The sequence below is a fragment of the Lasioglossum baleicum genome, chromosome 14 (assembly GCF_051020765.1).
Source record: "Lasioglossum baleicum chromosome 14, iyLasBale1, whole genome shotgun sequence".
NCBI classification, from domain to species: Eukaryota; Metazoa; Arthropoda; class Insecta; order Hymenoptera; family Halictidae; genus Lasioglossum; species Lasioglossum baleicum.
In genome coordinates, this window is record NC_134942.1 from 6,462,263 (window position 1) to 6,489,444 (window position 27,182).

General features: G+C 46.9%; 1 protein-coding gene and 1 long non-coding RNA gene across 6 annotated transcripts in view; both read left to right on the plus strand.

Moving 5' to 3' along the window:
• Positions 1-27,182, plus strand: part of Kdm3 (Lysine demethylase 3) — a 368,071-nt gene that overhangs the window by 157,706 nt on the left and 183,183 nt on the right. The window lies entirely within an intron of this gene.
• The window catches only part of LOC143215823 (uncharacterized), a 70,922-nt gene that overhangs the window by 19,230 nt on the left and 24,510 nt on the right, over positions 1-27,182 (plus strand). Inside the window, exons 1-2 of the long non-coding RNA XR_013010454.1 lie at positions 1-11,251; positions 13,674-13,718. The exon at positions 1-11,251 is cut by the window's left edge and continues 19,230 nt beyond it. This is a non-coding gene — a long non-coding RNA (uncharacterized LOC143215823). The remainder of the gene's footprint in view (positions 11,252-13,673; positions 13,719-27,182) is intronic.

The window sequence follows — 27,182 nt, forward strand, 5'->3', positions numbered from 1 at the left end:
GCAAATGAATGAAAGAGTATAACAACGAAGCAAATCCCAGTGTAATCGTGGTCTAATTGTCTCTGCTCGTCGAACATAGCGTTTCCTGTCGCCGGGACAGGAATACCCAGGCGAGAGTAGGATAAATTGACAGCGAAGCGACACTATAGCGTAGCCGAGGAGCTCATTGATTGCATTCCAGGTTGAATAAGATCGATAACGGTGATCGAAGTCGAAGGTTCGTTAAAGGGCGGCCGATCACCGTGTTCGACTCGGCTCAGCTAAATGCATCTGCACTGCACGCTTGTCCCGCAGCTGCGCACGCTTTCGCGTGCATTATGCATGCACGCGTTGCCCGGCGACGACGCGAGCCTGGCACGCCCACCGTTTTCAAGCTCGAACCTCCACCGGAGATGGGCTGAACTTTTTATCTGGTTATTAGCTCGCCGCATAAATTCTGCCCACTTCTTTTTCCCATTATGTGCGCCGATCAACGATCCATAAACCACCACTTGCGAAATAAAAACGTTTGATGTGTTTGTCTACGACGCGCTCGGTTGTTGAGCCGTTCGCGGATTTTCTGTGCCATTTCTGGTAGCTTCTGTAGAGCCTCGTTTACTGTTAATTTGCTTCTTCACAATGAATGTTCGTATTGTTCGATAGAAAAATAGTACGAATTCTTTAATAATTTAATAGGAAACCTTTCTGAAACGTACATATTTATTTTCTGTTTCATTCATTCAATAATCTTATTCATCTTCATTCTGGCCTAGGGTACATTTTTAATAAATTTACAACTATACAGATCTCCTATTAAATTATTGAAAAATTTTTACTATTTTTCTATCGAACAATACGTTTCCTGTTCCATTCATTCAACAATTTTCTTCATCTTAATTCTGGTTTCCTTTAAGAGTTCTTATTAGTAGTGTATATTTTTCAAATATCATAAGGGATGTTCTTCCTTTTGAGGGTGGATTTTAAAGCAGCCATCTGTTGCACCAGTCCTCGATATTCACAAAAGGAAACCGCACCGTGCTTCCTATCAATCTATAAATCCCGTACCAAAGACAATGGTAAATCCGCCAGCAATAATCCAGTAATAAGACGTAAAAGGATTTACGATCATTATCCACCAAGAGAACAAAAGGACCACAAAACGCAGCCCGAAGCGGGAGCTTTGATGTCCCAGTCGCAGAGATACACAAATTAATTTAATGCCGAACGGAGTTCCAGTGAAATTTTTCTCATAATGGAACATCAGCTTTCATCCAATTTAATTCCGCGATCCATTACCGTAACTACCGTCTCGACCTATCCTGTACAAGTTCCGTTTCATTTTGCACGAGGTTGTACGAAATATCGTCTAACATATTCATGAATCAGCGTCGCGTACCGCGTATACAAGGGGATGAAAAACTGGTAAAAAAGAGAGGAGAGAAAGAGAGAGAGACGGGCCCGGTTGAATAACAGCTGAAAGTTCGGTCGGTTTGATCGAGAGAAACCGAAAACTCAGTCACTTTTTCCGGAGTGGCGCGGTGCGGCTTTTTTATTGCTCGCGCCAATGAAAGCCCGGCGTTAATTAACTTCCCGTCTCTCCCGGTCCCGGTTTTTATTCCCGCCGCCACGCGTCTTCGTTCCCACCCCTTTCACCGTTTCATTTCCGGCCGTCCATCGGAATTCCGTCTCGGACGCGGGGGTGGACACGGGAGAGAACGGGGAGAAACATCCCCCGGTTTATCCGGGCCGGGTGTTTCGATCACGAAAATCGCGCTAGTACCTCCGGAGAAATGAAAACCGAGATAAAATTTTGCTGAAAACATTCTATCGGCGCAATTGTCCACAGGAGAATAGCCGAAACAATGTTCACAAACCTTTCAACCCTTACATTGCGAATTTTTGTGCGAAATATTTTCCAAATCAATTTAAAAAAAAACAGGAACCAAATGAAACTTATTCGCCTACTCGGTTTTGTCACAAATGAAATCGTCCATTAATAAACATTTTGCAATTACTCGCGTAAAATGTTTTTCATACTCTGTACAAGAAGACTCGAAGCATTCATTGGCTAAAAGTTAATTGAAAAAGTTTCACACACACATGTTCTAGAAACAAATGCAGCATGGACATGTTCGATCGTGTTTTTAAAAGCAAAATACAACCCTTCCAGAAAAAAATCGAACGCAGACAATACAAGGGGAGAAAAATATTTAAAAACTTGGGCCATTCGCGGTTAGGTTCGCGCAGTCGATTGCCAGGGTTAAACGCGAGCTCGCCGCAGAAGCCAGACGAAAAAAGGAAAGCTCGACCACCCCCGTCACCGAAAAAAGAGCGTAACAAGCTTTTTAATCGACGATTTTTCATCGGGACCGGCCGGGAAAAACGTTGTTTCGCCGCGGCGGATTACAACTTTCTATTTTACGCTCGGAATGAACGTTTCGACGACGCGTGGGCTGACCGTCGACTGCTTTTAGCTGTGCCTTTCTGCAGTGGCGAGGTCTAAATATACCAGACATTGTTTACGAAACAAAAATGCCCGACAGAAACAATTTTATTCGACGCTGTAACCTTTGCCGGTCTCGGGGAAAATGGCGGAGGAAAGTCCGAGGGTGTGCAAGAAACCTGAAAAATGGGGATGTAAAATAATAAAATTAATACTTGGATGCACTGTGTACAGTTCACCTTTTCTTCAGGTTACAGTTCAGTCTTGTTGATCGTGGAATCAACCATTACGTGAGCAAGTTTTAGACTATTACGTTGGCAACTACATTCGCGACCTTTTGTTTCGTAATTCTTTTATTGTATCTAGGTGCACGGTATTGCAAGAGGTATTTCTAAGCTACCGAACTTGTATTTTGTTCGATTTCACAATTTTTTACGGCCATAGGAACTTGGCTCATTAGAACACCTCATTCAGTGACCATCCCTCTTGAACTGTACATCATTGGGAAGCTCTGAATTCTGCGATTAATTTGATATAAAATACTCGTGCTTGAAAAACACATATACGAATTGTTCGAGAAAATGTGGAGGTCGCGAACTTAGTTGCCAAGGGAGTATTTCGCTATTTCTTCGAACGGCAGGTATTTCTAGTGGTTCGGGAAGCAATTGAACACCCGGTACAGAAACGAGCGAACGGCCCGAGGACAAGCGCAACAAGAGGGCGAATAAAAACGCGGCGAATTGGACGCGACCGAGCAAAATAAACGCATCGAGAGCCGGCGCGCTATATATAAATTGGAATGCAAGAGATCGAAGAGCGTTGGAAAAATACCAATATTCTCGCGGAACGACAACCTTCGTGCATCCCACGAGGCAGCGGGACCAGTCTGGGTTCAAGAGTGCGACGGGGGGGAAAAATGCAAGACAGAATTTGATCGTGTGGGACGATTCTTCCCGCTGGGGTCCGCCCACGCGAATCCGCGGCGGATAGTGTGTTTCCACGGTGGGCTCGGTGGATAAAAGCTCGCCACGGGACACAGAATAGGCTGTCCTAATTGCCGGGCGACAGTCGTGAGTCAGCCCATTGTTGCACGGTCCCGATAGAGCCATAAACGAGCGCAGGAAGTCTCGAATCCTTTTGATCGGCGCGAACGCGGAAAACCGCGAGGATCGAGCGCGTACATTATGAATCACACGCCGGAATACAAGGTGATGGGCTCTCGGGGACTTGCATAAACTATAAGCCAACACCGGCGCATTTGGATTCTCGCCTGGCCTTGGAGCTTAGACAGCAAGACCGCCTCTAGCAGAATTTGCAACGAGAGAAAGCTACACGGTTAGGCTCGCCGCATGTTAAACGCTGCCGTTCCCGATGTCTGGATCCGACGATGTAATACTTGTCTACTTCCCAAGCAGAAAAAAGAACTGTTTCGCCGCGCGGAGAAACAAGTGATTTAGAACGACTGATTTTATCCGGCTGCAATGCGGCGGCTTGGGAACCTGTGGCAATGAAAGCGACCGCGCGGATCGCGCGAATTCGCTCGCACAGTTGCTAATGCATTTGCGTTATTCCGGGATAGAGAACTTTCTGCTGCCTCGGCTCGGTAGTTTTTGTTATCTTCAGCTCGAGTTCCCGACGATGTTTCAATTGCTACGCTGAGCGATCGTGCAATTTTGTTGGAATTTATCCGTTAGCACTCGGCTCCGAGTCACCACTATTCCATACCGGTATTGTATGAGGTATTATATCAATTTCATATCCATAAAATGGAAAATATCATATACATATGTAGAATGGTATTATTCTAGCTAGGAAGAAATGTTTAGACCATTGACATTCTCCAGAAAATCTAGTTCTTGAACAATATACACAGATTGCAGAGGTTGAACTGATTTAGACACTGTTCAACAAGAAAATAAAAGGAAAGCTTGTGAAATTGACTGGAACAGTGCGCGGAGATTAATATTATTGGATATTCATTTACAGTCATCGAGCCGACGTTTTCGTTGGAGAGGAAATAAGTAAATTAAATTAATTAGCGTGGCTATTTTTTCAGCTCCAAAGGCCGAGACGAAATTAGAGAAGACTAGCGTGTGTAAAGAGAGACCACGCGAACGCGACTCTCCGCGTCTCTTTGTTTTCATCGTCAATTAAACCACTAAATGCAGTTCAAATGATATCGTGCTTGGTCTTCTTTCAATCAGAAGAATGCCACGAATATATTTATCAAAGTTTCATAAAAAAATAAGCACGGGCCTTTGAACTGTGCCGACGACTGCGACTCTCCGCATGGCATTAGTTCACACTGATATACCCGAGCCGAGATCAGATTACTAAAGTGGAGGGGATATTTTTTCTGCGTTTATCTGCTACAGCTTTTACGCGTTTATAGAAGATTTACTGTATTTGAAATAACATTTAAATAGCTATATTCGGTGCTGCATCGTGAAATTTCGTATGAAATTTATATTAATCGGTTATTAATACGGGGCCGAGCTATTTCTTGGAACAGGGGTTTTTATTGTATAATTTGACGTCGAGTTTATTTTAGTATATAAGCCGTCGTTAATTAGCAATGCCGCGGAAGGTTGAAAACCGAGTGTGATCCGGCATCAATGAAGAAAAGTGTTACAAACGGCTCATTGTTCGCGCAGGAAGATCCAGAAGCGATTCGCGACGCGACGGAAGCCAAGAAATCGTTGTGCAACGGGTGTCGCACGCACACGCACGCACAGAAACGCAAAGACGCAGACTCGCGTACGCGTTGGCATAGCGCTCGGTTAAATATGCATTTATCGCGGCGGCCGTTGGGAAGAATAAATAATTCCTTCGGCGCAACAATACGAATTGTTCCATTGTGTGTAATTTCATTTATAAATTATGAGCGCCGCTCTCGGAAACTTTTTACCTCTCCTCAGCGGGGATCGTCGACAGTGCCGAGCTATACGAGAGCGCAGCCGAACCGTACAAAGCGAACAAATTAATTAACTAATAACAGAAGCGGCGAGGCAATTGTTAGGAACGAAGAGAGTGTATTTTTCCGTCGCGTTTTAAATTCAAATATCGTAATTTACGATAGAATTGTATCGCCGGTGTATTAATTGGCTGGCTCGCGGAGTCGCTTGTTCCCGGCCATTCAGTGAAAATGAATTTTACTTCACGCTTTCACGTTGCATCGCGCCGATAAAAAAAAAAACTCTATGAATTACTCAACATTGTCCTGTGACAAGAAAGCCGCGATTCGACGAGCACCGTTGCTGTAAAACTTTAAACAGTGGAAACACGTAATCTAGTTTGAATAGCTACGTTGACACAGCGGATAGAATCCCGGATTAACACCAAAACGATTCGGGTTCGAATCCCGAAGCTCCAAAACAAAAATTCGGTTCTCATTTTTCCGTGGTTTTTCCAACAAACGAAAAGCGTTCGCCATTTATCTGAACTTGAAATTCTTTCGATACAGAGTAAAACTGTGTTAGTTGGAATCCAAATATTAAAAAAAACCAGGCGTCACTGAAAACACCAGAAAATTCTAGATTCTAAGGTAACCACCATCGAAAAAATTGGTTGATACATTCCGCAACTTCCACCACTCTTCCTCCGTCATCAGAAAGTGTAAACAAGTTTCATCCAAACACATCTCCACTCGCAATTCATCATCCAGCGGATCCCCATACCCGTGTTGAAAAACGGATCCAAAGAAAATGAGAAAAAGGGGGGATGTTTGAAGCCCGGGGCCATTAAAGACAGTCTCGTGTTTACGAGGAGGGATCCTCTTTAAGGCAGCCACGGGGTTGGGGAAACCGGTCGATAACGCCGTCTCGAAACAACACCCCCTTCCGGCAACCCCTCGTGCATTGTAACTACCGCACAGCCTTGCCACGCGAGGGCACAAAGGGGATGAGAGGGAGAGGAACGAGGGGAAGTTGGCGGGGACCTGGGAGGCGAGGGCATGGTGGATGATGCTCACTCATCCAGAGTGGGCGCTCTGTGTGTTTATCGAAAGGGGTTGCTCGCGACCCCGCAAACACCCCGAACGGCGCGCTCCACTCCTCTCATTCTCTCCCTCGCGCTCTCTCTCTCTCTCTCTTCGTTTCTCCTACGGTTTCTCTTGCTCTCGTACCTCCGTCCTTATTTTCCGCGTTGAGTCGTGTGCGCAAACATCGAACTCGCCGCTCGTAAATTGCGTTACGGGGTCTTTCGTCGCCGTGATAAAATTCCTGGGTGTTTGAATGCGCCTCGCTCCCTGCGTCACGCGTCTCTGAATCTGTGTGTGTGTGCAGGCACGCGCGCACACTCTTTCAACACTGTTGCATTAAAGGTTGCGGTTCCCAGGAGAGAATAACACCGACGATGGCAGCAACAGCGACGCGAGAGTTCGCGTCCTGGAAATTCGATGGGAAATTAGTTCTTCCTGGCTCGGCCCCCGAAGTTGAGCTAAACGCGTTAATATCTCGCGACTGCCTGGTCTCTGACGATGACACGGTGGAAAATAGGGTACGCTCGGGTTGCCGAAAGCTCGCAGTTTCGCTGATCACAGACATCGAAACGTCGGCTGCGGTATAACGAAACTTTGAGGAACAGTTTCCAGTTAATTTCGAACCTGTTCTCTTCGTGTCTCTCTCTCTCTCTCTCTCTCTCTGTGTTTCGGTCTCTACTTCGCCAGCGACAAGGTTTCCGGACAACGAGCTCGAAAGGAAAACGGGGGTTCCGGAGAGCGGTGCGAGACTCGATCGAAGCGAAATTACGGTGTAAACGGGAAATTATCGAAGCCGCCGGTTCAGCGTCCGCGGTTGACCGCCAATCTCGCTCCGCCCCTCGATCAGGCTCGAAATTCTGCGGCAGGACGGACTTATTCGGCCGCAAATCGAGTTTAGATCCTCCTGCCCGCGTTCCACTCTCTGCTGTACCCTGTTCCTTTCATCGTGTGTAATCCCACCGGAGCTCTGATTGCAAAAAGTAACTTTGCGGGTCCCGTTTGCACGGGTACCAGTCCTCCCACAGATTCCTCGAGTCGTCGAATAAACCGTTCCCTCCCGCGGACCAGGGGTGGAAGGAATCTGCTACGAAATTTTCGAAATGTCAGGGAGGATGCAGAACCGGCTACAGCCGGAAACACAGGGTCGCTCGTAAACGATAAAATACTGGCTGCTAGGGTATAGAGCCATAAAATCGAAACCGGATTCGCCTCGTGGAACGCAAACAACCTCGGGATCAACCTGTCGCGGCGCGCGCTGCGTGTCGTCGTTCCAGTCCCCACTTTTTTGTTTCACCTTTTTCCCCGTTGGTGTTAAAAGATAGGCGCGCAATTATATAGTTCGTGTTTCTTTAAACTCGCGGGATATTTGTCTGTAGTATGTATGTGTATGTCTCATCTGTGACGGCTAACGGTATGTGTACTGAGAGATAGGGCTAGCAACTAGGGCCACCAGATAGGCTCAACAATTACGTCCAACACCCACGGCTAACAAGTCTTAAAAAAATTTACTAATTGTAAGACATATTAAAAATTGATCGCAAGCTAGGGCTAACACGTAAGGCCAACACTTAGAGCCCACAGCTAGGGCTACCAACTAGTTTTCCAAGACTGTTGGACAGCCTGTAGAATTGTTTGGAGATAGGGCTACCACCCAAGGCCAGCAGCTAGGGCTGACAAGTCTGAAAGACGTTTCAGCTGAAATATTGAACTCACGGTCCGTATAAAATTCTTCTCTGTCAGGATACTTTGACAAGAGGGACTTTGAAGGGTTCGGGCCGCTTCGGGCCGACATTGCGCCGGTCCTGGGAATCCGACACTGGCGATGACCGTCGCGCCGGTCCATTACACGGGACCTGTCCCCGGTGCCCGTTCTATTATCGTGAAACGGGGTTCTTCTGGACGTTATCGAGCGTTTCACGCGTGCCTCGTCGATGATCCGCCGTCGGTCGCCGGAAGTCTCGGTCGACTGCGCGCGTAATTGAATGGAAAACTCGAACTCTCGGCTGCGAGATAATTGCACGGGGATAGCACCGCGCTCGAAATGGGACCGGGAAGATTTAAATGGACGTTAATAGCGGTCGTCGACTATACCGGGAGTCTATTCTCGCTTCGCGGGACTCGGCTCCGTTCCGGCATTCGGGACTTTCTAAAATTACGGGTTTATACATAATAAAAACCCGAACCTGAGATATATACCCGGTGCTTCGCGCTCTGCTCCGCTCTGCTACCCCGTCCATCCTATATTTTTTCTTTTTTTCGTTCTTTCGCCTGTTCTCCGGTCGTACGCGACGCTCCATTTGCATTCGGGGTCAACTTTCGATCGAAGTCCCGTTTCCAACGACGCGATATTTTCGCACTCGCCGTTACGTGGCGGCAAATAAAAAGCAAGGATTCCTGTTGCGACGGCGCCTCCGAACACCGTCGCTGATAAAAACCGGCCGAAGTGACGGCGAATCTCCGCGAATATCGGCGCGGCACGCTCCACAAACATTTGCCCGCGAACGTTTCAAACCTGTCCTCCGATTCCTCTCGGTTTTGCTCTCGCGGACCTTCTCGCTTTCCGGACTCGTCTTCCTCGCTCGGAACTGTCCGTCGCGCCGTTGAAGTAACTTGTATTTGTTGTACAGAGACCGCCGATAGGGACGCAGTGAAGTAAATGCAAATTAAAATTACAAGGACTACCGATAAAACCATTGTTTTATTTTGAACTTTGATCTATGCCGTTTATTTAAAAACGATATCACTCAAATGTTCACCACGTTTGGTTTTACAGAAGTCGAAACGATGATCGAAATTTTCGATTGACATTTTCCAACATGGTCGCTCCAATCGCATTTATCTCGGCAATAATGTCGTGTTTTAAGTGTTGGATGGTAGCTGGTTTATTGACGTGAACTTTGCTCTTCAAAAACCCCCACAAAAGAGGTCAAGAGGTGTCTAATTCACATTTCAATTTCTTGAAATTAAGCGTTCACCGAATTTCGACCGCAATAACTCAACTGAATAACTCTAGCACGGTCTTCAATCGAATACGACTCCATACAGCGATAAATGGCAATCATTCAAGTAACAAAAGATTATATAGATGACGGAAAATAAACGTGGCGTCACTGTTAAGTTGACGCTCAGTTTACTGCGTCCCTATGATGACGCATGTTGATTAACGTGGTCAGAATTTTTATTTTTCCCAGCTGGATTCTGGCCCACTCTCCGTTAGGCTCGCGTTCCTCCTCGTTTCCCAGTCCTCGAGCCCGTTTTTGTCGACGTTCGTCCCGTATGACCGCATCGCGAATCGTTCTTGCCCGACCGAGAGAAAAACCACGACGGCTGATTTATGCGACTCCTCTTGAACCTAACAGCCCCGAGAGCAGCTGCGTTTCAGCGTTTACGACAGGAAGCTGCACGCTTCCGAAGGGACTCGCGGCTTTCTTATCGGTTCGAGTTCGAGGATCCTGCGGGGATCGAGTTCCCGGGAATCACGGCTGATCCCGAGCCAATCCAGACCTCGAGCACACGAATTAGAGACCCGAGCTTTCCCCGGCTCGCGCGAAACACGTTCGCAACCGCCTTAATGACCTTGTTATCCGCTTCCGTTCGGTCGTTCTAATTGCACGGCTCGGCGCCGCGCCGCAACGAGATGAAACTCGCCCGAGAGAGCTTCACGTTCTGTTTCGTTCCACCTTCCACCCTGTTTTTCCCTGCGGCGCCGATTAGGTGATTCGCGAAAGGAAAACTCGAATTCGCCATGCTCCAGAATCGTTCGAGTCGGAGAATTCAGCCGGACTAGAACTATAATCTTCATGCGAGATCAGAATTGGTTGATTCGACGTACAGGCAAAAGTTATTTCAAATGAATTTAGAAATCGCCCTGCCAGAATGGATTTTGCGGAAGAGCACATTGTAAACATGCACGTCTCTCTGAAAAGATTTTTCCCGAATTTCCAAACAGATTTGAAGCAGCGAACACAATAGAAGAATCTAAAAATATAAGCATTGGTTTGAACTTGTCAAAATCGTCAGATCTGGAGAAAGGAATTCGACTGCTGTTTCTCTGGCGCAGACAATTTTCATTTCGCATGTAGACCGGGCAATAAATTTCGAGCGTGTACCAAAAGGAGGAAGTGAACCTGTCTGGCGGAAAGCTCGGAAAATCGAGAACGGTCGTGGATCTGTTCGCGATCGTTCCGCGGCGAGTCACGAGAGGATCGATTTCCAAAGCGCCGAGCGTTCGCTGAATGAGACGTGCCTCGCAGATCGAGAGGAGAGCGAGAGGAGAGCGTGAGAGAGCCTCGGCACGATACCGCAGCTGCAACAGCGGCAGCAACCGGTTCGATAATGACGTGTTGAACGAGTAAACGAGATAGGCTCGAGAGCTCGAGGGCCTCTCTAGAGAGGGGAAGAAGAGAGGCAGACGTCGATGAAACGATAGAGAAAGAGCAAGGGGGAGTCTCGAGCAAAAAACGAGAGTCCGTGGTCTCCGTCGGCGCATATTGAGCGGGCACGACCGTTAAACCCGGCTGGCCGGCTTGTTTCCCGTTTCTGCCGAGGAAAGAAGCGCACAGGAACTCCGGAATCTCTAGTCTCCCAATGGCTGTTCCTCTTTCTACACGCTCCGGCACGCACACGGTCTCCACGCGGATAAAAAGGCCAACCGGTTGTTCTTCGGCCGCATTTATCGTTGGAAAAAATATATGTGCGCTCTGGAGATCGAAGGAAAAGAACTGGAACCTGTTGACGACAGCCAGTGTAGAATTATTATCAGTAGACTGCGGATTTTATGCATATATAACAACAATTGGTACGCAAAGTTTAAAGCAGTGGACATATTCAAAAAATTCAAGAACGTCAACGTATGTATTAGTTTCAATTTAATCAAATAATTAAAACAAGAAAGACATTTTTATTTAGGTTGGCTATAATTATTAGTTACCCGGGAAAATAATGGACCGGCGGAATCCTCGAGGCATTTCTTCAGCAACCTCGGTGAATCGCGCAGAAATTGGCCGAAATTCGAGTACCAATCTTGTAGATACTACCATTTCTCAGCGGAAATATTTCGAAATTTTTTTAAGCAACTAAATACAATGACTGCCAAAGACTGGCTTTGAATTACTCAACTTGAGAAACAACAGAAAGACCGAGAACGGGTCTACAAGAAGTATCCTCAAAGATGTACTTAAAAAATTGCTAAATATAGTCTTGAGCATCATCAATAGTACAGTCATAAAAATGTCATCCCAGGATTAGGATAGACCTCACCGCAGTCGAGGAGCGATTCGTCCGTGTAATTTTGATAGCAAATTCCAGCGACTTCGGAGCGTCGATTCACGTTTAAAAATATCGACGGAAGAGGAGGAGGCGGTCCGGACAGGTGTTCAAACATCTGGTGTCCCGGACCGTCCACACACATCGGTACTCTTACTTATCCGCGGCGTTCGTCCGAATGCGCTCGTCCAAGGATCCTTGACCGGCTTTCGAGCCCGCGCTCGTTCGTTATCTGCTCGTCGTATTGTCATGGTAACAAGCGCAAGATCGAGATCCACTGAAGAGACGGATCGTTCGTCGTCGGAGAGAACCTCCGCTGGTCTCTCTCTCTCTCTCTCTCTCTCTCTCTCTCTCTCGCGAGGACGTTCACTGTTCGCGTACGGTTCTGCCCGGGTAAGAATAACCTGGAAATATTTGTTCGCCTTGCGACGAGACTCGTTTCCGAACGCGAAACGGGTCCGGCGCGGCGCGGCGTTGCGTCAGACGCTGACAAGTTGTGTCAATATACAGGAATCTTGCTCCCTCGGGCGACTTTGGCGGTGTTGCTGGCGATTTTTTTGCGCTACGATACTCCGCGCGGTTATTTGTGGCCTGTTGGTAGTCTTTTCTGTAAATATTTGCGGTGGCTTCCGCGGGCTGAGATATTTGCTAAATCAATCGTGGCGGCTTCGCGATCCGCGGAAGTAATTTACGCTATAATTACTCAGGTGAGGTCTGCTGTATCTCAGTCTTTTTCGGGATGCAAACATTTTAGATTTAGACTGGGTATTAAAGTAGAAGGCTCCATTGAAAGTTGATTTTTCATGAACCGGCATGTAATGAAAATTCATCAGAAGCCAGAGCTAGCAACATGGACCCACAGCTAGGGCTAACAATTCATGCCTATACCTAGGGCTAACAAGTGTTAAGAATTGATTAAGGAATATTAAAAATTGATCACAAGCTAGGGCTAACAATTCAGGCCACCACTTAGGGCTAGCAGCAAGGGCCAACATCTAAGGCCAACAATTAATGCGAACTTTTGTGCAAAAACAAATTGGAAAGTGCGCTAAAGAATGCATACAATCTGCAGTCTGAATGTCCTTTCTATATTTTTAGAACGAGCAATTATCCTCGCAAAAGATCGGATTCGTCGAAGACCGTTTGCGCGCACGGTACAATTATCCAATAGCTAGGAACAACCATCGGATAGGAATCGCCTGAAGCGTGCAGCAGATGCGCACGAAGGAAAAGTTCCGTCGCGAGTCGGGTGTATTATTACAGGAGCGATCATTCCGTGCTCATCGTGTTTCAAGTTGTTTGGCATGTATACCATAACATTAAGCGGCGAAATAACAGCAACGTTAATCGCGAGTGTGACTCACCCGGCAACCTTGGGCACCCGAGCTGTTTCCTTGCGTAACAAGCGAATCGCATCGCATCGCCGATAAGCATTCCGTGTATCGATCCGTTTAATCGCTGCACTCGGCAATCCGCGTCGATGTCAATTACCTTAGATACCGGCGATAAACGGCGATTAATCATTGACCGAGAATGGCCTCTTAATTCACCGCAGCCGTTCGTGGAGAATCGCGCAGAACGGTCTCGAGACGAGAGAGGCGTGTAAACGGGCAGTCCTTGAAGGCAGAACAGGCCTTGCGGACGGTTTCCTGTTCTCAAAAGCCGCACCTGGCGGCGGCTCTTCGTGCCAGACATCTTTAGCCCGCCTCCGGCGAGAGAAAAGACCGTTCAGAATGTTTTAACCGGCCACTTTCACTCGTAATCGCTCGGCTCGCTCTGCTATTCTTCGCGATAATGTTCTGCCTGTCGAAAACCGCGCAATTTTGCAACTTAAGATCCCCTGTTCAGACCCATTGTCTCCGTTCGAAGGCTCCGAGGATGGTCTCGGGACTCGATCGGATTGGAAGCGAAAAGAAATTATACAGGGACATACAACAATATTTTACTGGTGTATTTAAACTGATTTGTTTGTTGTAACATCACTTTAACGTTGCGCTTTTGTTCCAGGTAAATATCCAGTCTTTTGGTGCTCCGTGATTTTCTTCTGGGTTGGTAAGTCGTAGGCTTTAATCGTTGCTCTTTGTCAAGTTTGTAAGATTGCCTGTAGAGTTGTTTGGGGATAGGGAACATTAAGAACTGGTTAAAAGATAGGGCTAGCAACTGGGGTCACCGCGAAGCCTTAAAAATTCACTAAGAGATAGGGCTAGCAGTTTGGGCCAAACAGTTCTAAAACCAGCCAAGAACTAGTGCCAACAGCTAGGGCCAACTTCTATTAGCGATTATGAAGAAGCTAGGGCTAACACCAAAGGCCTCTCAGATACAAAAATGGGTCAAGAACCAAGACCAACATCATTTCTATCGAGACTGACCTGAGCCATCGATCGCAGTGGTTCAAGGTCCCAATACCGATCCGATTGAATAAAATTTCTGGCCAAACGACCGTTGGCGAGCGATCACGTCGCCATCAGGAATTTCTCCGACGAGTAATCGTCGTTCCGTTTGTCCCGCGGCTGTTTTATCGCCCAGCCCCGTCGTAATGCTGAATCTTATCGCCTTGACGATTCATAAAACCGGCAATCACGCCCGTCCCTGGCACGTCCTCGTTTCCCGGGGCAAGCTCGTAAAGCGTAGAAAGCACGGAACACGTCTCGTCCAAAGTCCGCAGCCGATAACCCGTCACCTATCATCGATAGACACAATAAAACGCCGGTTATTTATAAAATCCTCGAGGGATCTCGAGTCCGCCGACCGCTCGAGCCTCTTCCACCGACTTCGAGGAACCTGTTGGTCTCTTTCGAGTGCAATGCTTATCGATTCGGCGAATCGTGGAAGGAAGGAACAAGATCCCCACTCGCGCATCCGCTCGCCGAATATTTCGCGCGCTCGAACAATCGGCTGGCGGGTCGGCGCGGAACACTCGCGCTGCAGCAGTTTTTCCCTGGCAGAGCTATCCGGAAGGTTCCGGCGTACGATGAACCTGACGTATCGCGCTGATAACCCTGCCTTTCTCACAGCAAATAGCGCGGGACTCGTGGGTTATCGGTGTCGAGCGTGAGCGCAGCAGATTACCGATTTCCGGGTGAAGATCGAGCAGGAAAAATCGCGGAAAAAGTGTGCTGATCGAAATGCCAAATAATATCGGTAACGTATCATTTTTATTTTCATTCGGTCGGTTGTGCTCGTGCATTCTTTATGCTGTGAAACGTCGGAATGACCTGAATTCAATATTGCCATTTACTCTTTTGCTGTTCCGCGGACTGAAATAAATTTCGATGGAATTAAACGTACACGAATTGTTATTTTTAAATGTTTTTAACCGGGTTCGGAGTGCTCGTCGCGACGTTTGATCGAGCGTGTCGCGGGCGTCCGTGAAAAATTCCCCGACCTCGATTTCTCCCTTTTATCAACATTTTTACTCGGTGTAATCCCGCCACTATCGGTTTCCTGGCCGAGGTATCGCTGGCACGTTGACTCCCGTTCACGCGATCGAACAGGCTGCACTGTCCCACCCCCGCGTCTTATCGCTCATTCTAATTCCATGCCATTCTGTTTATCTTCCCACTCGCTATCGGCGACGGTATTGATAGAAGCGGAACAGAACGAACGGCTAAAATAAAACTGAAACGCGTCGATACACCGCGGAGCCTATGTAATTCCGCTCGTCACGAGCACACTGCGGATCTTTATGCAAAATGAACGGTTTCCGCATCGATTGCAGCAGACAAGTTCACTTTCCAGCGAAATTGAAGTACCGCGTATTTTTATACACTGTCGATACGTTTCCCGCATCGATTGCAGGCCGGGCAAGTTCACTTTCCAGCAAAACAATATTCGTTGAATTTTTAAAAATATTTCTATGTTTCTCAGCGGAAATGTAATCCAATAAAATATTGATTATTTGAAGCGCGAATTAAACAATTTTTAACATTTGATTTTTGCGCTGAAGTTTTCGGCTGCTATTTAATAATTTTGATAAGCTGTTAGTAATACGACTGGGAAATGCTGGTATGTTACTGTTATGTGCTGCATCCAGTTATTACCATCGTAACTGCATAAAATCCGCAGTGTACGGATCGAGATTTTTGCTGGTGTGCGATGGCGCGCCGTTCGGTGTAGTTCATGACGGTATCGATTTCATTTGCATAATTTACGAGGTTTGTTGCGGAGTGTATTTTAAGTGGAACACTGTCTGATTTTAGTATTGCATTAATATTCGGTGTTGTTTAAAGTTTAAAATTGATGATTGGTGCAGGCTTTGAATGAGATTTCGAGTACATTGTCCCGAAATAATTCGGAAGACTTCGTTATAACTCTTAACGAATTTATGGGATCGGAAATTCGTGACTTTCGGTGAATCAAATATCGAAATGTCCAATTCCGTCAAACATAAAATAACACGAATTGTGCGCACAGAACAAAATCAGCGAGGTAACATCGAAAATACCGTTCCAAGTAGAATGAGACAGCCACGCGCAGACGTCCTATAGAAAATCGGTAAAAATCGGTAAAAATCGCGGGGTCGACCGCCATTAATATCGGAGTTCCTCGTCAGGCCTGGGGCGGGTAATAAATAGGATTCCGTACATTAATGAGCGCGCGCCGTGCGTTGACACATTTAATTTCATATTGTACCGATATCGTCCGGGCGCAATTAAAATCGTATCCAGCCGGCATTGAATATTACATGGCCGCGTCGCTGGACTGCCGTTCGATCATTTATCCGTGGTCGGGACGTAATTACGGCGTCGGACGCACCGGAATAAAATTGGCCGGGTCGTTTCTCACCGTTGTCACGTTTTAAAACCGATTTCCTCGATTTCGTTAATCGGCCCCGAAGAAAAAGCTCGCTTTGAAAACCGAGGCAGATGTCGCATGATTACCGGGGACCACGCGAGCAATTCCGGTAATTGTATTCGACTACCGTGTTCGGCGTTTCCTCGGGGACTGGTTCCGCTACAAAGAAACCGGTGCCGTGCGTGAACGTGAACCCGAACCCGGCCCGAAAGAAGAAGCGTTTACAATGCAGCCGGAAACAGGTTTCGGCCCTCTTAAATGGCTGGCACCTTGCCAGGCTCCGTAATACGTCTGCGACTAATGCCTCTCCCTCTCTTCTTCGGCCTCCTCCTCCTCCTCATTCTCTTGCTCTCCTTCATCGTCATCGCTTTCCCAGCCCTATCGTTTCTTTAACGATCCGGCTATCTGGCCGGCAGTTAATCCTCGTCGCGGCTTCAACGCGACCCGCTCATAAACAGCTCGTTTTTATCGCTCGGCACGATGAGGGTTGATGAGTCGGCGACCTTGACGGTGTCGCGGCCGCTTGATCTCTCTTTCGGACCATCCTCCGCGACGCCATCTTGAATACTCCGCGATTTTGGCGGCTGCAGATCTCGAGACCTGTTCCTTGAACTCCCGAGCCTCAAACCCGGGTCCGTTTCCCCTCGAACGGCATAAATTCAAATCAACGGCGTTCCAGTATGCAAACGGGGTCGTGCGCCTTTGACTGATTGAGTTTCAAGGCGATCATTGGAGGCCTAGGGTCCCGCGGATCTCGCAGTGGGAAACGCAGGGAAATAAAGAAGCTCCCCCGCGATCTGCCTCGAAGAGCAGAAAAGAGGAGAGGAAAGGTGGTCGGTGGTTTCGCGTGCTCGCGCTGCCGCCGCCGCTGCTTAACGATGTAATTCGTGGCGGCCGATAACGACCACCCTTACGCAACGCGGTGCTTCGAGTGCCGGCAATTACGGTAATTGCATTCCGCGTAGAAGATCGTGGGCGAACGAGGAAAACAGGCGAGCGCCGTGAAACCGGGTAGGGAGAACGCAAACCGATTTGCAAGTCAAACGTCTCCTTCTCTCTTCCCCCCCCCCTCTCTCTCTCTCTCTCTCTCTCTCTCTCTTTCTCTTCTTTTCTCGGTCTCCACACACCGAGCGGAAAAAATGCACGGAAAATCCGTGGAACGAGACGAGTTTTGTAACGAGCCGTGGCCCCCGGGCTCCTGGAAAAACGACCCGCCAGATTATTTCTACTTGACGTCGTTAAAGAAACGAGCCGCTCCGATGTGGGCTCTCCTTCTCTCTTTCTCTCTCGTTGCTATAGATCTTTGATTCGTGGGATAGTTCGTAATAGCAGGGTAGATAATCACGTTTTATGTGCCTCCTTCCGTTCGATCGTTTATATGCATCGCATCCAAACTGTGTGTGTACGTGTGTTTTTTCTTGCCACGCCGCGTTCTCGAGCCGCGGGGTGCCGAGCTAACGAGCCTGAAATTCTAATTCGCGGAGGTTAAGGGCTCCTTTTGTGGCCGCTGATACGGTATCTGATGGAAATCGGTGACGAGCGGCGCGAGCAGAGCCATACAGGCGAGCCTAACGTTCTGATATCCATCGTGATATCCCAGAAACTGCTCGCTGGCGACGTAATGGGTCGTCGAAGTTATTTCCGAACGCGACATCACGGGATCTGATTAAATAAACACGGTGAACAACACTACTTGAACCCTCGAAACATCTCTCATCTTCGTTGGTAAACAAGAATTCGATGAAATTGTTTCTGTCAAGGTCGTCGATGTTTGTTTCCACGACCTACAATACCGTATGTTTACGACAGCTTGTTATGTCACCTTCGGATGACATTGGGTGCGAAGAATTTAGGTTGAATCGTACAGAGATCTCGTGAAAAATTGTTGATTGTAGTGAGAAGTTTTCATCAATTTTCTTGATAGCGAAAAGCGATTAAAATGTTTCAGCTTACTAAACTGGCAAGGCTCTATTTATTTAGATTTTGTGCAATTTTTATTATAATACGTGCTTGAAGAAAGAAAGTCGAATCAATTTCCACGTAAGCAACTTCATAATTTCACCGGCAGTGGTAGGTGTAGTGTTAGGACTTTTTAACAGGGGATTCCGTTGAAGAGAATGTGAAGAAGAATGTTTAGATTATTTTCAAAGTTACGATCACGCAACACGTAAGAGAAGTCGCTCGAAGCACACTTCGAGGGACAGTTTTCATCGCAAGAATTTAATTTCTCGCGTCCGGGTACTTTATCGCGGTAATTTCGGCCCGATCTGCGCGCGCTGTCAAATTTAATTACAATTTCTACTTTACCGCGTTCCATGAATTGTCGCGATCTCCAACACCGTGTGACAGATGAAATGCGCCAACGGTGAAACAACGAACGTCCCCGAATTCCAGCGGTTCTTCCCGGAATGGTCTCCGATACTGGGGGACCGTTTCGGGAGCAGCGACGTAAACAAGGGATTTCCCCCGGATTCCAACAGTGGGGGGAGTTTCACGTTTAAAGGCGTCGTGTCTTGTTGCGAGGGAGAGAGAGAGATGTCTCTCTTTCACCCTGTTCCAGATTACTTGAGCCTCTCCCCCATCCTTTCTCTCCCTTCGAGCGTCGAATGGCGGCTCGTTAAAGGACACGAGAAAACGAAGGTCGAGGGACGAACAGGGTACGGGAGAGGGGGTGAAAGGAACCGGTTTTTAAATGGGCGCCGTAATTATTTCCCTTCGAGCACGGAACACCACACCGCAGGATTTCTGGCCGATGCGTAACCTGTCGGGCCATTAACACCGAACCCACCACGATCGAATCATTTTTGTTGTGCAATCGAACGAGCGTCTAGATTCTAGAACACTAGTTGATTAAAATCTTAATCAAGATTAATTGATTAATGTGTACGATTAAACAAGGGAATCATTGAAAAGTCCGAGACTGATTGAATCGATTGATGAAGTTAATCGTCAATCGTTGATTAAAAAAGAAATCATCGAAGAAAAAACATAAAAGTACGTAAACAGAGTTTGTATTATAGACCAAACGACAATACACCTAAACTCACTTTACATTTTTTGCAGTATTCATATAGTTTTGATTCCATATTTCATTTCGAAATTTCAGCAGTTAGTCATTAATCAATTAACCGATTGACGATTACAATTGAAAGGAATGTAATCGTTAATCGCAATTAACGATTAAACTAGGAGATTAATTGTTAATTGCGATTAACGATTGAAGTAGAAATTTATTCGTCAATCGTTGAATTAAATTTTTGTCCAACTCCGTTCTCAACCGTGTTCCGCAAATATTTCATATAATAAAAAGTGTTCCCTGACTTCAGTAATTTTAAGAACCATTGGTCTAGAAGGACGTGTGTTACAAATTTTTTAAAATCGATTTTTCTGCGAAATGAGAGCCGATGTAATGTACAAATTGCTTTGGCAAAGCGTTCAGCAGTAAACAATGATACTAGAGATCACTATAACTGCATCTCTGATCTTTATTCAAAATAAACATTATCTCTCTAAACAAATGCAAATACATTTTCTTTTTCAATCATCATAAAACGTCGAAAATCATCAATTCTTGTGTCGTCCCATTTTTATTTCGCACGAAGATCCGCAGTCGAGTAATGATCGTCAGTAGGCTTGCCAGGACTCAAAGGGAGCTAGAAGGAGTAGCTGCAGCTCCTCGACGCAGCCTACTCCAGTTAATGCCAGCTAGAAAATGCAGTCGCACGCGAGTTCGGGAACGCCTACGTACTGGTCCCGTACTTATTCTCGTCGCTTCAACGATTGTTTCGTCAAAGTATCCGAGGGGGAGAGCCCTCTCTGGGGACCCAGTCCCGGACGTGTCTGGTACACACGTGCGGGAAACACAATCCCAGTTGGGTCGAGAACCCGGCTCAAATGTCCTTTCTCGTCGAGAGGTCCTTCCCCTGCGAACTACTCACCGAGGGCACGCGGAGTGCATCGAAATGCACCCTGTTAAGGATGCGCGAGACGCATTCCCGACTATGTATGTATGTATGTATCTCGGTTCGCGTCAATAACACGCGATTCGCGGACGCGACAGGAGGGAACTGGACGTTTCACGTGCACGTAGAATGTGCCTTCTTGACGTCCAGCAATCGATACATGGCTGAGCGATACATTGTTTTTATAGATTAAATTAATTAAAAATATACTGTATCGATTGTGCGAACCATTTGACCTCTGAATGACCTTGTGACGTTGAAAACAACTTAACAGTTTTGCAATAAATGCATAGAATTTTTATTGATGAGAATCTATCCTCCACCCACTTCTTTATAAAAAAATATAAAATAGAGGATCTCTTTGGAGACACAATACTATATTTTGAACATTCGAGCCCACCAGCTACACTAAATTGCTTTCAGGTGAACTCTCTCGGTCGTCGCATACATTTCGCGCATTTCTGCTTTAATGCCAGTGCAATTCGCATGCAGAGTCGACGAGTGTATCAGGGCCAAAATTCGGGCGCGTCGTTATCGCGATTCGTTCCGAGATTACACGGTGCATCGGAGCAGGCAGAAACGGACCGGCAAACCGACCACATAATCGTCAAATTTAGAATGACAGGAAATACCGTGGCCCGTTAATTTCCCAGGCGTACGTATATACATATACATTACACATACATACAGGCAGACGCGGCGGCGGCTGCCGGACAAATTTAGAGCGTCACGATCGCCCCTGCGGGATGATCTACTTCGCAAAACGTTGCCACCGACAGCTTTCGTCTCGTCCGAGGATCGGCCGATCGATATCGTCGATCGTTGCCGCGCGAGAGACTAGAGAGAGAGAGAGAGAGAGATGAAGAGAGACAAAGATAATTAATCGTCGCTCGACCTCGTTTCAGCCCCCGTCATTCCGCTGTCTTCCGACCGGCGTTTCAGCGTCGATTTCCGTTCTCGTTGTCCGGCGTGTCATCGTTAATTCCGCGGGAATAGATTTGTTGTCCAATCGAGGAATTTTCATATCTACGCTCCGCCAACCGGGACCGAAATACCGTCGCGAACGGACAGCGAAATTATCATCGCTCGTGAATCCGTAATGGCCGTGACTCGAACACCGGCTGCTCTACAGGACGCTTCAAAACTTGCTACCGGACTAATCTGTCGTGATTTCTGCTATTCGTGTCCGTAAAATTATATCCGGTCGCCTGAAATGCTGGACAACCTCGAGAAGTTTCAACTCTCTGGAACACCCCTAACTTTGTAATCGTATTTCCCGATCCCCGTGCGAGATATCTGGACGAAACAACATGCAAATAGTAACTACGCTTTCCCTCTGTGTACTGTAATTTTTCGGGAATTTTAAGTCACCCGGTGGGAACAGAAAATAATTTATATTTCACCGGTGATTTCTGAAAGCAGTGCCTCGGTTTGGCCTGACTTCGTAATCACCTTTCTCGACCCTCGTGCAAGATATTTGAACGAACCAAGAAACAAAAAGTAGCTACACGTTCCTCCTACACCGCATAATTTTTGTCGAATTCCAAGTCACTCGGTAGGGGAACAAATAATTTATCTCCCGTCTGTGGTTACTGAAAGCATCTCGGTTTGGCGTCCAACAGAGTCGAGCTGGCGAACATCGTCGAAAAGACAAAATTGCGTGGGCTACACGAAAGAAGAGTGTTCAGAATTCATGTAGAAAGTAATTTACGGAAGCCTTAAATCACAGGGTACCGTAACGCCGATGTAACAATAATGATTTATATCGAACCGTTCATAGACAAGTTTCCCAGAGCTGGCGCGCCGGTAATTAAACTCGAGCGGCCTCAAGTATGGACACTTAACCGGTTCATTAATCACATCGGCGTAAGAAGCGAAATGTATTACCGCGCTGAACACGGGTTATAGCCGGGTTTCCGTGTGTACTCGGCGTGATACGGAATTCATGCGAGATACGACACGCTTAACGGGCTCCTTGGTCCTTGTCTACTCCTCGTTTCATTAAACTCACGCGATATAAAATTTTTTATGGCGTTGCATTTCATTTAGCAAATGTCAAAACGAGTGCAATCTCGCAACAAGTAAACTGTATAATACAGCTGTGGTCGAACTTCTCGCTCGAACCTTCAATTCGAACTTTCTTTCTTGTAAATATATCTTCGTTGTAAATAAATATGTCGACTAATTATTGCCATAAGAAACTACAACGAAGAGGGTACAGCCGATTTTGCAAATCGGTGGCGCCTTCTCATTGGCCATTGTCGTGGCATAGAATATGAAAAGCTTACACTGCAACACTGCCCAGTATTTTAGACTGTGATCCACGAAACAGTTCTCCGAGAAAAACAGATTCAATATTTCAGAAAATGCCCGACTGGAGAGGGTTGAAGAATAAAGCGGTGTTCCGGGCGAAATCGCCATTTGGTGGTAAACGGAATCACTAGCGCGCTCGTCGAGCAAATAAAGCGCCACGAGCTGGTCATCTATCAGGGAGGAAGATCTCGCGTTTCCGTTTATCGTTCCGCATGATCGTAAACGTCGGCGGTCCGGAGCGGTCGGTGTCGCGCGTGGCTAGCGTACTATGTAGCATAATCGGCCCGTAAATCGGCTGGATCGAGACCCGGTCGCGTAACACGCTCTCATAGAGACATTCTGCCGCGCCTGCATTATATTTACGATCGATCGAGCTCGTCGCCTCTGTCATTTTTCTGTTGGCGTGCTCTCTGCCCCGCCCGTTCTCCACCCCCGAGCGACGACAGTCGACTCGTTCTATCCAGATCGCGGGCACGGATATCTGACTAAAGTCACGCGATCGTAATGCGGTGCCATTAACCCAGAATTCCTGGGGCACGAGGACGTACGAGGAGGGCCGCCATCTCGTTCCCTCTGTCGACCGTCTGCCCCCTTTTTCTCTCTCTTTAACTCTCTCCCCCCTCTCTCTCTCTCTCTCTCTTCTTCTCTCCTGGAGTTGGCTGGTCGAGCAAGCGCGGACCTATTTCGCCGTGGATGGAATTTCAAGACGGAACGAGAGTTAACCTTGAAGAGGTATGCCGACTCCACTGACCGAGGAGGGTTTAGAATTACCTCTCCACTCTCTCCCGACCGGCCAGCAGGGAAAAAAGAGGAGCACGGGTCCCCGGGGACCCTCCCGAGACCTGACTGCGTTTCTCCTCCCCCTCTCGGGACTCTTTTGTTCCGCCCCGATCGTGCGGTTTCGAGCCACTGAATTTTTCAGTCGACCTCGGGAACACCACAATCGCAACGGTTTCGCTGCATCGTCGCAGAAACTGCACGCCCCGGTCGAATGCAATTAAAGACACTCTCGCCGGCCGGAGACAATGGCGGAGCAGATAACGGAGCGGCCGGAAAACTTTTCCAGACGAGGAGCAATTAAACGTAACACGGACGGAAGTTTCAATGACGCCCGGGCAACCGAGAGATCGCATCGTTCCCCGTTGCTGTGCTCCACGCTCGTTATATTGTAATGCGATTTTTTTGCTCGAGTCATCGAGGAACGACCTCCACGCAACCTCTGTTGTCTCGATCCGTTTTCACGGCTCTCCCGGCAGAAATGAGACTCTCCATTCTAACGCTCCGTCTGCGTTAGGTGTTGTAGACATTTTTTTAGATTTTTTTAGAATTTAGAACAGTACAAAATTTAGGGAAAATGACTAGTATTTTTAAATCTATATTATATCAAATAATAAATATCAAAAATTTTTGATAATCTATTTCGATTATTCAGATCATAAATCTATAACTTTGATTTATAACTATGATATAATATATTATAATAAAATTGATTATATTATCATGAATATAATGTATTATAACTATTACTATTTCGATTATAAATTTTCCCGCAAAAAACTGGTTTTCGGTCGACTGTGGGGCGCCCGGGAAGATCAGATCTCACGCTGCTGGTGCAACTTTGAAGGCACGGGGCCAGCGACGAGAAAATTCGAGAGACTAGGCCTGAGAACGGCGATGATTGCCCGGTTACCTAACCCGTGCGTAGGTAACTTCCTTATTGCTGGCACTCGCCACATTGTACATTTATATCGGACGATTATTGCGTGCGCGCTTCGGAGTGGATGATAAATAATGAAGCAGCACCTGCTAACGACGCGACGCGGCTCCCTCGGGGATTCGAAATTGCTTTCGTCGAATGTTTTTCATTTCTGCTCGGAATTGGTGATTATAGTAATCTCCGAGACAGAAACAATTGATGAGCTTCTGCGAAAGAAACTTTTCCAGGCACGTTCGTTGAGATAAGACGTCAAGGTTCCACTAGTGTTTCTGTGTTTGAACAAATGGCATGTTTAGCAATTCTCGCTCCAATAGCTTCACCGGTATACGGAAAAATGTCCTATTGACAGATGGCCAAAGTTTCACGTTCCCTCGGCAACACGTGTTCCCGATAATCCCGACCGGAAGTTGCGGCAATATCGTTTCACGCTGGCACCGACTCGACGGTTCCGTTCTCCAATTTCGCGTCGCAGTTGCAATAAGAACGAATAGTTTCCCCGGAGTTGCTTCTATACAGGGTGTCCTGCGATCGTGTGCTCTGAACATGAATCTATTTCGATCCAGCAGCGGTCACTGACAATCTTAAATGAAAACACATCTACACATTATGAAAATCCTGAAATTCAATTTTTGAAGTTATCTGGAGATCATATTTGTATAATTCTACGCAATTGTTCGTAGCACTTCCGAAGGGATATTGGCAACTTCCCCTTTCTGGCGGCACTAGCAAGGTCCCGAACCGAGCTTCGAGCTGTTTTCTTTTCTTCTTCGTTTTTGTATTAACTGGACACCTTCGATAAATTAAAACATGTATGTACACATTATAAAAACCCTGAAATTCAATTTTTGAAGTAATCTGAAGATCATATTCGTATCATTCTACGCACCTGTCCCTAACACTTCCGAAGGGATATTGGCAACTTTCCCTTTCTGGCGGCACTAGCAAGGCCCCAAACCGAGCTTCGAGCTGTTTTCTTTTCTTCTTCGTTTTTGTATTAACTGGACACCTTCGATAAATTAAAACATGCATGTACACATTATAAAAACCCTGAAATTCAATTTTTGAACTAATCTGAAGATCATATTCGTATCATTCTACGTACCTGTCCCCAACACTTCCGAAGGGTTATTGGCAACTTCCCCTTTCTGGCGGCACTAGCAAGGTCCCAAACCGAGCTTCGAGCTGTTTTCTTTTCTTCTTCGTTTTGGTATTAACTGGACACCTTCGATAAATTAAAACATGCATGTACACATTATAAAAACCCTGAAATTCAATTTTTGAAGTAATCTGAAGATCATATTCGTATCATTCTACGCACCTGTCCCTAACACTTCCGAAGGGATATTGGCAACTTCCCCTTTCTGGCGGCACTAGCAAGGTCCCAAACCGAGCTTCGAGCTGCTTCCTTTCTTCTCCGTTTTTGTATTATCTGGACACCTCGATAAATTAAAACATGTGTGTATGTACAGGTTATAAAAACCCTGAAGTTTTCTGAAGATCATGTTCGTATAATCCTACGCACTTGTCCCTAACACTTCCGAAGGGATATTGGTAACTTCCCCAAACTTCCAGCTCACCCTGTATGCCCACGGTCTGGTCGGCACGGTGGAAATAACAGAGGTACATAGAAGGCAAGGTCGATGCGGGCCACGGTCGTTAAAGTTCCCCGCGGACGTGGAACGATCGAGCGAATCGGGCCGAACGCGTGTACCCGGGGTCTACCTCCGAGATCCCTGGATCTCGTTCCCCGTTGTTCTCGCTCGCAGAATCACGATCGATCAAAGGGGATATATCGTGGGCGGTCCGGGGACAGGGAGAAAGAGATCGAGAGGGTGAGCCCGCAAGAGCACGCTCGGTTTCGCCGAAAACGGGCTCGGTGGCGTGGCAACCGTGAAAAAACTGGTTCCATCGCGCGGCTTGAAACACGAGGACGCTTCTCCGCTCCTACTCGCGAGGATCCTCTTCTCGAGGGTCGTGTACCTGCTCTGGGTGAAAAAAAAAATAAGCGGAACGAAAGCCGCGACGTCCAGTCACGAAGTCTCTCTCCTCCGGGGGAAAGAATCGACTGGGTTTCTTTCTCGGTGTACCGTACCGGCCATTACGAGTCGTTAACGCGCGGAGACGCTTCTTCTTCGTCCTCCTCTTCTTCGGCGCACCTCCTTTTGTTGCAAAGTACCGAGCGTTTCGAGAAAACGAGGTTAATTCGACGGTTGCATAACGCGTGTACCGACGTATTACCCGGGTAGGTTGATGCATGCTAATGAGGCGATGTTAGCACTGCAATCCCGAGTGGAAGAACATTAGATAGACAATTTCAAAGATTTTTACACAATTAGCCCTTTCCACTCGAAGTTGTTCCCAGTCCAAACCTGAGAGGTTTCATCGAATTCTGGTATCCTGATCGATCCAGGACATTTCAGAAATGTGGAAAAATAAAATTGTATATTTTACTTGTACAGTTTCTTCTGAGAAACAGAAAATTTGTATCGATTGGATGCCTTTGTTTATTCGAATGGCTAAACACTGACAACAAAGAACATCCGCATTTCGACCGACTCGATACTACAGCACAAGGGGTAAGCCAAAAAAAAATCAATCAGATTACGTCACCATGCTTCCCCCAGATCCGTAATTAGCCCTTCCCCTAATTTTCAACAAGATCCGCGGCCTCCCCGAGGGTTAATCAGCCCCCGGCCGCGATTTGATTAACCAACGTGTCTAATCCCTCTG